Below are 11514 nucleotides of genomic sequence, written 5' to 3'. Positions count from 1 at the left end.
GGAACGATCAACTGGTATTAAAGATTTGTTGTCTGCTCAAAACAAGTAGTTGTGCAGGCTCTCTCATTTTTTTTTTTCTTTTTTAGAGTGATTTTTTTATTTCAGAGAACGAGTGCACGTTCTCTTGTTTCCCGGCAGAAAACGCCGAACACTGTAGATTCTCTCTCTCTCTCTCTCTCTCTCTCTCTCTCTTGTGTGTGTGTGTTTGTTGGCAGTTCGGTTACACTCATCCCCATCGTCATACCTAGGGGTGTCGACGGGTCGGGTTTGATTCGGACCCAAGTAGAACCAGACCTGGACCAGATTTTTGGGTACGGTATCCATCCGGACTCAGGTCTAATCGGGTTTACTGTAAAAGAAATGATACCCAGACCCGATAAAAACTACATGAATCATACCCGGACCATACCCAATAAAATAATAATTTTGATAATTTTTATATTGAAAATTTGTAGGTCTTAATCAGAACTCGGGTTTGGCCCGAGTCTGGTATAAAATTTCACAAACTATACCCAAATTCATGTATTAATCGGACCTTTGATTCCGGACCTGGATCTTAATCGGGTCATCTTATTTGTCACCATACCCAAAGTTTATAGGGTATGGTCCCGGTCAGCTTGGACCCTACCTGTTGACCTAGTCATACCCCATAGAGGATCCCGTTGGTGCAGATTGTTTTGATCAAATTTGACCGCATTGATGGATTCAGTATGTTCATTGGTCAATTCGATAGAAATCAAGAAAATAAGTTTTTTTTTAAAAATCAATTCCTTCAAAAAAGTTTTTTTAAATCACAGCAAATTTTGGCATGCATATAGCCGTTGATTTTTGAGTCATCATAAAATCTTATAAATTTGTGGGATTTTAGTGATCCAAATGTTGATATTTAGTAAATGAACCTTGTGGCTCACATCCATGAAATCAGATTTGATTGAAACAACTTGCATCAGTGAGATCCCAAGATGGGGATGACACGGATGAGGTAGTGGAATTGAATTGGTGTTCTGGGCCAATCGTTTGGAATTTTCTAATTCTATAAAAGCTTCTTGCTTGAACCATTAGATAATTATTGTTCCATTTTGACGAGGAGCCGAATGCAAAATATCTTTAAAGCTTAGACCAAAATAAACCTTTGGAGAGATATAAGGCTGCTATTTGAAGGGATGATTGTAGCATGTTAACGGGAAAAAAATGGAAAAACACATGTAATAGTGCTTAATAATGACATATATAGCATGGCTACCAGAAGTATTTTGTTGTAATCATTAAGTAACAACGTAATTTTTTTCCTTTTTTTTTTTTTTGCTACCAAGGGAACCATTAATCGCCAATTGGTAAAACCCTCTAGGTGTCTCTTGCCCGTGGGAAAGTACACCCAGCTTCCACCTTGTGGAAAGGATGCCCCCTCCATTTTCGAACTCATGATGTCCTATCAACTTGATGAGTTTTACACAGCCACCCCTATTAGATGATCGGATGGGAAGGAGTTCTAACAACCCACCCGCTTGTCTCGTATCCAAGCCCTTACATATTCCTCAACATCGTTTCAGAGGTCAATAGTAGGCCCCACCTTTCCACACAGATTTGTTTCCCTCTCCACCCATGACTCTCCATTCCGCAACCTCGATGTATATGTTTCCCCCTCGACAGTGCTTCTGAATGATCAAGATTACCGAGTCAACAGGGGGATTGAGATTGAGGGAATGACAAAGGTCTTTTATTGTAAACGACCTTCTTCAAAGGGGGTTTAGTTCACGAACCAGTGTGCAGGTGAGAAAACCCTCTTTCAATTTATAGATGAAGGGTGGATGAAAATTTACCTCCCTTTGGTTAGTTGTTTACCCTAGCCTTAGTTACGCAACTTTACTTGGAGCTTATCCAAAATGAAAAGATCATTCTGGATAAGGCCATCAAGCAGGGCAATTTCACCTGTTAAGGAGAGAGTGAGCCCTCCTCTCTCTTCAACGGACGAGATTCTCCGTGAAGCATGGCCACAGTTATTAACATCTCTCACTTGACCATGTGGAACAAAACTTAGATTCATGATTAGCCTCCCACTATTGGAGTATTTTCTTTGCATCAACATTCCTAAAATGAGTTATAATTTGAGTTTCTCATCCAAACATATGTCTTTATTAAACATACCTTAATCTCATACAGGATACATGTTTTTGAGAACATCTCCTCTGATATGTCCTTTGTTAAAGGAACAACAATCATATCAGATGTAGGTAAGTAATTGACTTTGATTTCATTTCTTTCAATCATTTTATGAATGTAATGGTATTTTACCATTATATGTTTACTCTTTGAATTATCAGCTCCACTCTTCATAAGAGAGATGACAACTTGATTATCACAATAAATCTGAACTAGCCCATTGGTTATTTTCTGCTTCAAATCATTAATGAAGTGACTTATCCAAACAACAAATGTGGCAGCTGCATTGCATGCAATATATTCAACTTCCTGAGTATGCTGAGTTACACAACCTTATTTTTTTATAAGACCAGGAAACTGCTCCTCCTTTCAAGAGGAAAACATATAAAGAAATGGATTTACTATCATCTTTGCTGCCTGTAAAAGTCAACATCAGAATATCTAGTTAATTCTAAAGAATCACCTTGAAAACATAATTTCAAGTTTATAGTCCATTTTAAATATCAACATATTCTTTTTACTGCTTGCTAGTGTGGCCAACCAGGATTACTCTGGTAGGGACTAATGAGGCCAACAACAAAGTTGATATCCGACCTGGTGCAAAGCAAAACATACATCAAGCTTCCAATAGCTTGAGCATAAGGAACATTTAGTCTTTCTTGTCCATCACCTAGACTATTATTTTTACTTAACTTGACACCTTTTACTATAGGTGTTCTAACTAGCTTATAATCACTCATTTTAAATTTCTTGAGTATGTGATTTAAATACCTTTCTTGACTCAAGCTTAAAAGTTTACAACTTCTATCTCGAATAATTTTAATTCCAAGAACATAGGATGTTTCTCCCATGTCTTTAATTTTGAATTATGAATTTAACCATGACTTGGTTTTGACAATCATATCATCATCATTTCCAGTCAAAAGAATGCCATCCATATATAGTGAGAGAATAACAAATTTACTCTCACTTTTTCAAATATAAACATAGTGGTCAAACTTATTTGCCACAAACCCTAATGACGTAATAGCTTTATAAAACTTTAAGTACCACTAACGTGGTGATTGTTTGAGTTTGTATAGAGATTTTTTTCAACCTGCATACTTTATCTTTTTTGCCTTTTATTATATAACCTTCAAGTTGCTCCATAAAAATAGTTTCCTTAAGCTCACCATTAAGAAAATCGGTTTTAATATCCATTTGATGTAGATCTAGGTCGTAGTGAGCTACTATCACATGAATTATCCTTATTGAGGCAAATTTTGCAACAGGTAAATATGTGTCAATATAATTTAATCCTTCTTTCTGAGAGAAACCCTTAGCAACTATACATCTAATGGCTTTCCTTTCCTCAAGTAAATCAATCAATGCCCAAACCTAGTTTTTATCAATGGACTCAATTTCCTTATCCATGGCTTTTACCCAGTCTGTTGACTCACGTGAGTTTATTACCTCACCATATGATAGGTTATCTTTCATGTCATCCATGTATAAAGCATAACGCAGTTTATCTGATAGATAGACATAATAATCATCTAAGATGGAGGAACTCTAGACCTTTTGTGTCTAACTCGAGACTGTTGAGAAGAAGAAGAAGAATGAGTGATTTTAAAAGGTTTGCCGTTACTTATAGGTTCTTGTATGTCGTCAGAATCATACTGTAGATCAAGAGGATCATCTTCATTTATTTCTGGAATAACTTCTTTCATGTTTTGATCTTCCAAAAAGATAACATCTCTAGTTTCGATTAAACCCTTATCTGGGTGATAGAATCTATAGCCTTTAGATTCTTTGGGATATCCGATAAAAATATACCTTATAGATTTGGTATCTAGTTATCCCTTGATCATTCTATAACTTTTATATGAGCTACGAAACCCCATCTATGAAGGTGAGTTAGACTAGATTTTTTTTCTATCCATGACTCATAAGAAGTTGTGTTTTACATTGAACTCTATTTAAGACATATGTCGTTGTACGTAAAGCTTCTTCCCTAAAATACTTTGAGTAATGAAGCATTAGATAACATACATCTAACCATATAAAAAAGAGTCCTATTAAATCTTTCAGCCACACCATTTTGTTAAGGTGTGTTCGGAGTAGTAGTTTGCGGTCTGATCCCATTGACTTTACAATATTCAGCAAATTCATTTAAGGTATATTCTCCTTCCCGATCAGACCGTAAAACTCTAATCTTCTTACCAAGTTGATTTTTGACTTCTTGGCTATATTCTTTAAATTTATCTAATGCTTCATATTTATAAGTTATAAGATAAACATAACTATATCTAGAAAAATTATCAATAAATGATATAAAATACTGTATTCCTTTATGAGTTGGAGTCCTGAATGGACCACATATGTATGTGTGTATGATTTCTAATAATTTTGATATTCTAGTGACATTTTTTGGGAATGATTTTATTATCATTTTTCTATAAATACAAGGTTCACATCTATGAAATGATGATTCATTAAAGTCAGGTATTAATTATAATTCAACAAGTTTTTCATCTTTTTTAAGTTAATGTAACCAAGTCTTTGGTGCCATACATTTACATCCACATTAAAGATAATATCAATATAAGCAGAAGTCAAAGTAATTTTATTCATGTCTGAGTCATAAATTTTGAACAATCCCTAGTTCTGATCAAAGACTCCATTAAACAAGACTCAACCATGTTTTCCTATAGTGCCATTCCCTGGTAAAAAATGAACTTCAAAACCCTTGACAACCAAGGCTGAGACATACACTAGATTATGTCTCATAGAGAGTACAAACAAGACATTAAACAACAAAATATTATTTTTAGAAGTTTCAATCCGATAAGTCCCAACACCCATAACATAAGAGTAGGTGTTGTTGCCCATGTACACTCGATGTTCACCAGGTGCATAGTCGATCATGTCCACCATCCCCTCTTTTGTTATTGCAATATGTCGTGTTGCCCCAGAGTCCACCCACCAATCGAAAAGAGCTTCGTCCGCATAAAAGCATTCCGATATCATGCAGATAATATCTCATCTATCCTTTTGTTGACTACTTCCATTGTTTCTGTAAGTGTTATTATTTGTTTGGCTCTTGCAATCTCTCTTGAAGTGTCCAGGTTTTTCATACTTGAAACACTTCACTTGTGGGGCGGCTGCCTGTGGCGGGAAGAATGTTGGACCATTTTTCTTATCAGATTTGCCATTTCCTTTAAAGTATTTCTTCTTGAATTATGGGCGCCTAGAAGGGTTATAGCCCCAAGAAGGTCTATCTTTAACGTGTAATTCACTCTTTCGTTATTATTGCATGTGTTGTTGCTCAATTTTCAGTTAAGCAGAAAGTTCTTCCAAGGTTAGGTTTTTTGAATTCAACCTAAGAGCAGTTTGTATCATCTTCCAAGAGGATGATAAATTATACAAAATGGTAGATATCTGCATCCGGTCAAGAATTACATTCCCAACCATTGTTAGGTCCTTGTCCATAACCAACATTTTGTTGACATGGTAAAAAACATTGTCATTTTCTTGCATATGACATGAATTGTATTATTCCAATAGAAGTTGAATGTGGGTTTCTGAGGTTGTGTCATATTTCTTAGATATGGTTTCAAATATTGACTTTGCTGCAGGGTAATCCTCAAATATCCTAATGAGATCATCATCTATATATGTTAACATGATGGTTTTGACCAACATGTTATCCCTTTTGTATTTAGTATATGAGGTTTTAACCTCGTCAGAAGCAATAGGACCAAGGTCACTCATCTCAGTATTAAGGGCATTCTCGATGCCCTCCAGAGTCAAAACAAGAGGAATCCTCCTCTTCCAAAGGTGAAAATTTATACCATTGAGTTTATCGGTTTTCGTTAGTTCAGTAGCACAAACTCTACTTGTTATTTTTCTATTATTGGTTATATGAATATGACATAACATGATAAGTTTAAGTCCAACAATCAATAAGTAGAATGATAGGAGAATATCGATCATGAATGCATAAAAGAGCATGTTCATAATCAAAAGAAAATTTATGATCAATTTCACTATTTTATGCAAAAAAAAAATATGTATGGCAATTAAGCTCTTTGATTTTAACTAAAATTGAGCTAAGTTGCACACTCTGATCACTTTTCTGTAATTTCAAAAAAGTCAGAGGACAAATCTATAAGAATAATCCCCAAAAGTAGAACTTAAAAAAAAAGAGGTTTTCTGTAAAAATTAGAAAACTGACCATGTTTCAAATTTTTTTCTGAGATTGAGTCATTTTTCGGAATTACCAACAAAAAATAGGTGTGCTGATGTAATTTAGGGACACAAAAGTAATAATCAGGAAATAGAATGGTCCTACTATAATTTATAATAGAGGGATATAGTTGGTAATTAAATTAAAAGCAGGGGCAGTAAGGTAAATCAACTGCAATGGGACATAACCCTCTTTAATGTAAAGATACAGGGTCAAAATGGTAAGTTAGTTGGTCAGGAATTTGACCAGAATAACTAAAAGAAAACTTGATAAAACAGTAAATTGAATCTGATAGGGATATGATCAAACTTTCTAGAAATGACCAAGGGCAAAAAAGTATTTTGACCTGGGAAACTGTATATAAATCGATCTTTTTCGAAAATAGCAGAAGCTTCTCAATGAAGCTTCTATTTTTTTATTTTATTTAGCCGGCGAGATCGTTGTCGGTTCGTTTGCCAAAGAGAAGAAAACCGATGATGGCACCCTGTTTTCGAAGGCGTCAGAGCTGCCCACTGGTTGCCAGAGCAACCTTGCCCGTTGTTGCAGCGGTAGAAGATGCTATTTCAAAATATTCTCTGTTGTTCGCCAGAAAAAACATCAGCGTCAGACAGAGAGAAAACCTCCGATCATACACCGAAAAAGGAAGAAAGAGGGGCCGATCAATGTGCTTTTTCCCTTTTGTTTATTTTTTTATGTGTGATAGTCGATGAAGAAGAAAAAAAATGCCGATCTCTTTCGACTCGTTCATCGAAAGAAAAAAAAGAAAAAAGAAACTGCCGAAATGCCAAAATTGTCTGGAGATCACCAGAAATAAAGAAAAATATGGCAAAAAAAAAAAAAAACGGTAATCCCCTTTCCCCACCTTTTTTTTGTTTTGGTCAATGACTTTTTTTTTCCAGTAATTACGATCTGTTTCCTTGATTGATCGCTAAAGAAAAAAAAAGAGAACAAAAAAAAACTACAGTGATGAAGGTTCGATCTGTTGGTAAATTTTTTTTCTCGTTGTCTCCTTTTTTATTATTATTTCTGGAGGTCGCCCAACTTAAAAAAAGAGAGGAAAAATCAAAGACCCTTTTTTTTTCTTGAAAACATCAGAAGCTTATCGATGAAGCTTCTGGTTGGTTTCTTCCTCTTAAGGTCGCCTTAGACCCTCTAAAAAAAATTGATACAGATCCGAGATGGGATCTGTTTTTTTATTGCTTTGCAGAAGAAGAAGAAAAAATTAACATCAATGACCTTTTATTTATTTATTTATTTATTTTTAATATGAAGGTTGCTCAATGCTGGCAGCCTTCTAAAAACCAGAGGACAGAGAGGTCGATAAAATGACTCACCTCCTTGAGAGATTTGGAAACAAGAACAGGGTCGTCGAAAGCCGGTGACTTGCCTGATATCTTAAAATAAAGCACTGACCTATTTTGTCGCACTATTTTTTCGGTGACAGTTGATCGATGATTCGGAGATGGTCATGCACACATCGCCAACTAGCTCTGATACCATTGAAGGATCGAGATTACCAAGTCAAAAGAGTGATTGAGATTGAGGGAATGACAAAAGTTTTTTTATTGTAAATGGCCTTCTTCAAAGGGGGTTTAGTTCACGCACCAGTATGCAGGTGAGAAAACCCTCTTCCTATTTATAGAGGAAAGGTTGTTGGGAATTTACCTTCCTTTAGGTAGCCGTTTACCCCAGCCTTAGTTACCCAACTTCACTTGGAGCTTATCCAAAATGAAGAGATCATTTTGGATAAGGTTCTCAAGCAGGGCAGTTTCACCTGTTAAGGAGAGAGTGGGCCCTCCTCTCTCTTTAACATATGAGATTCTTCACAAAGTGATGAATGTTTTTCAATAAAACATTTTAAAATAATATTTTTAATATAAACATTTGTACAAACCATGCATCAAATAATAAAAATCGGTTCACACTAGTGGTGAAGTCCAAGTCGAACTCAGGAAACAGGATAAGTACTTTTGTACAGCACACAAAACTGCTTTTGTTTCCTTGAAAAGAAAAAATAATTAACTAAATAAAAGAATGAATGCTGCCCTCTGTGGAGGACTTACAAAAAATAATTAATGGTTTTATTACAGACCCAATGAATTAAATAAATAAGATAAAATAAATCATAATCTAAAAATAAAAGAAAAGAAGAAAAGTCTTTAGTGCTTGAGCTTCTTGTCCTTTCTTTCATTATTGGTTTTCATTTGATAGGCTCCCTGAAGACTCTGAGGGGCCTGAAGGGCATTTTGAGGGGACTTTTTTGGGACCTCAAAGGGCTCTTCGAGGGCTCATTTGAAGGCTCACCGCAAGTCTGAATGCTCTCCTATAAAAAAAAACATGAAAAAAAGAAAACTATGCCAAAATCTAAGGTTAGTTTTATGAAAAATCAAGAAAAACAAGAATCTAACAACCTAAGCTAACATGTAATATTAAATCACTAAAAGACAAATTAGCAAAACAAACTAACAACTATGTAACAATTTGAAATAAACTAAATTGAAAACAAACTAATACAAACTATTTAACTAATTAATTATAAAATAAAAAAAACCGTGGATAGCACTAATTCAATTATGCATAAAATAACTGAGACTAATTAATAATTCTAGTTTAAGAGAGACGTGACTTCCAAACTAGCTAATTTACACATAAATATAACTAGACCTATCTAATTATTCATTCAAATAAATTTTAACCAATAAACTACTTTGACTATCATATGACATGAAACAATAGTATAACGTCTAATCTAATGAAAATGCAATAAACTAACTAATTAATATTAATTCAAGAAGAATGTAAACTAACACTTGCAATAATTTTGAAACAAAATAACATGTAACAATTTAATTAACTACAGGTCAGTGATAAAAACGTTAAATCTAAGACTACTATAATAAACTAAGTGAGCCTAGGTAATGATGAAATGCACATGACTACTTTAGCTAAAAGAACACGTTAAACTGATGTAATGAACAAGGAGCACTAATATTAAGTAAATACACTAAATCTGATATAAATGACTACCTAAGGCTGAATGATTTAAACAATAACCAATAAAAAATGTGTACTAAAATCTAACTAACTTGTAAAAAAAATAACCTCCCAAGAATTTTTAACTAAAAGCAACCATTAACTTGGATAAAAATATGAAACGACTAAACCTAAACCACATAAATAATCTAAGGCTGATTCTTGACTATCCTAAATAACACAACATGATTTATCTATGCAGGCTGTGCATTTATGTGTTCAACACCTGATTGCAGGCTGTAGGTCATGATGCATAAATCACACAAGTGCCGTAGTTCGCTGATCATGTTAAAAACAATATGAAGGAACCGCGTGATCAAGAGATCACGTAGGTCACGTCTCTAGCTGCACTTAATCAGATTAGGCAAGCCTATGGGTTGCTCATACTGCTGCGTACACGCCTCCAAACCGGTCCACGTGAAACTCGTAGATCTCACAGGTCTGTTTGCCGGATGTTGACGTTTTTGCACTACGCACGCTCTAATCACCACTAAACACTAATGCAACAAGAAATAACGATCAACAAGATGCAAATGGTAGAAATATACATTTTTTTTCTACGTTGGAGGTATGAACATGCGAGGCCGATTTACACTATCTACTATGATAAACTAAGACTATTTTAATGCATTTAACGAATCTAAAATTAATGAATCTAAACTAGATGCAAATTAACTAAAAATTTGAAACTATAAAAAGACGGGAGAGAAGAAGCAAACCTCACGATTCACCTTCGATAGAGGGGTTGAGAAGAAGAAATGGCCTTTCCATTACAATCAAACAAACTCCACTCTCTCTTCGACGATGGGGGCAAGCAAAACCGGCAATGACGAGGTTTAGAGAAAAGAGTGAATAAGAAGAAGAAGAAGAAAGAATAGGGTAGGCAACCAGTTGAGAAGAGAACAAGGAAAAGAAGAGGTAGAAAAAAGAGAGAGGGGGGGGGGGGGGGGAGGGGGCATATTCCAAGAGGGAAAACCGTCCTCCTCTTCTCAAACATAACTATTTATAGTCTTCTAATTAGTTTTTTAGAAATTCTTTCAAAAAAGAGTCAATAAAATTTTTAACATTTTAAAAGACCTGTCTTTCTAAAAATATTATCTAAAAACTTAATTATTTCCCCCAAAATACTCTAAAGTTTGCTCGAATTATACTTTGATGAAAAACTATGAAAACCTTCACAAACAAGCACTTTTAAATGATTATATATCGCACGTGATCATGCACAAAAATGTATAAAATTATGCATGATCATGAAGCATGGCCACAATTATCAACAATTTCTTGGGGTCGAGCGTCCTTATTTTTCAATGGCAATCACTGTCATCAAGTTCTACCCAAAAAATTTTAGGTCTTATAGCTAAAGATGAGTCCCTCAGAATTCCACCATCGGTGGCTTGTGTTTTCATCATCCTATGGCTATTGCTCAACTAAAATTTAAGTGAAGATCGTAAGTGGTCATTGGTTTGGGTGTCCAAGACACATTGACATGTCCGCTGGAGTCATCTTCTCTCACTATTGAGGAATTATGTCAGAGGCAAAAGATATCCTTCAGTGCACGAAAAAGCCCCATCATCTAAAAGGAGGCACACCTCATTTTTCTTCTATAAAGAGAAAGAAAGGTTATTACCATAACTACAAAAATAGGAAAAAGAATGGCTCACCTATTAGGAACAGAGAACCACAACGAGAAGGAAAAAAAGAATTATTTTTCTTAAATTAAAAATGATAACTCACAACATATATACATTGCAAATCGAAGAAAAATGATCACAGTTGATTGATATGGTGACCTGGGATTCACAGTATCCCATTCCAACAACCTAATCTATTTGTTATAATAGAACCTTTTCTCATTTTACTATAGTAAAATGATCAAGTAAAAAGAAAATACATTTGTTCATTTTATGCAGTAAAAGAAAACAACAAAGGAAAACAATAAATAAAGTAAAAGAAACACAATAATATAAATTCTAACACTCCCCCTCAAATTGGAGCGTGTGGAATGACCACACCCAACTTGCATTTTAGCCGAATGAACTGATCTGGACTTAATGCTTTGGTGAATATGTCAATACATTGATTTTTGGTGTGGA

Source organism: Nuphar pumila, chromosome 13, assembly GCF_984573655.1.
Source record: "Nuphar pumila chromosome 13, dmNupPumi1.hap1.1, whole genome shotgun sequence".
In the NCBI taxonomy this organism is placed as follows: Eukaryota; Viridiplantae; Streptophyta; class Magnoliopsida; order Nymphaeales; family Nymphaeaceae; genus Nuphar; species Nuphar pumila.
Note: the sequence above shows the minus strand (reverse complement) of the source record.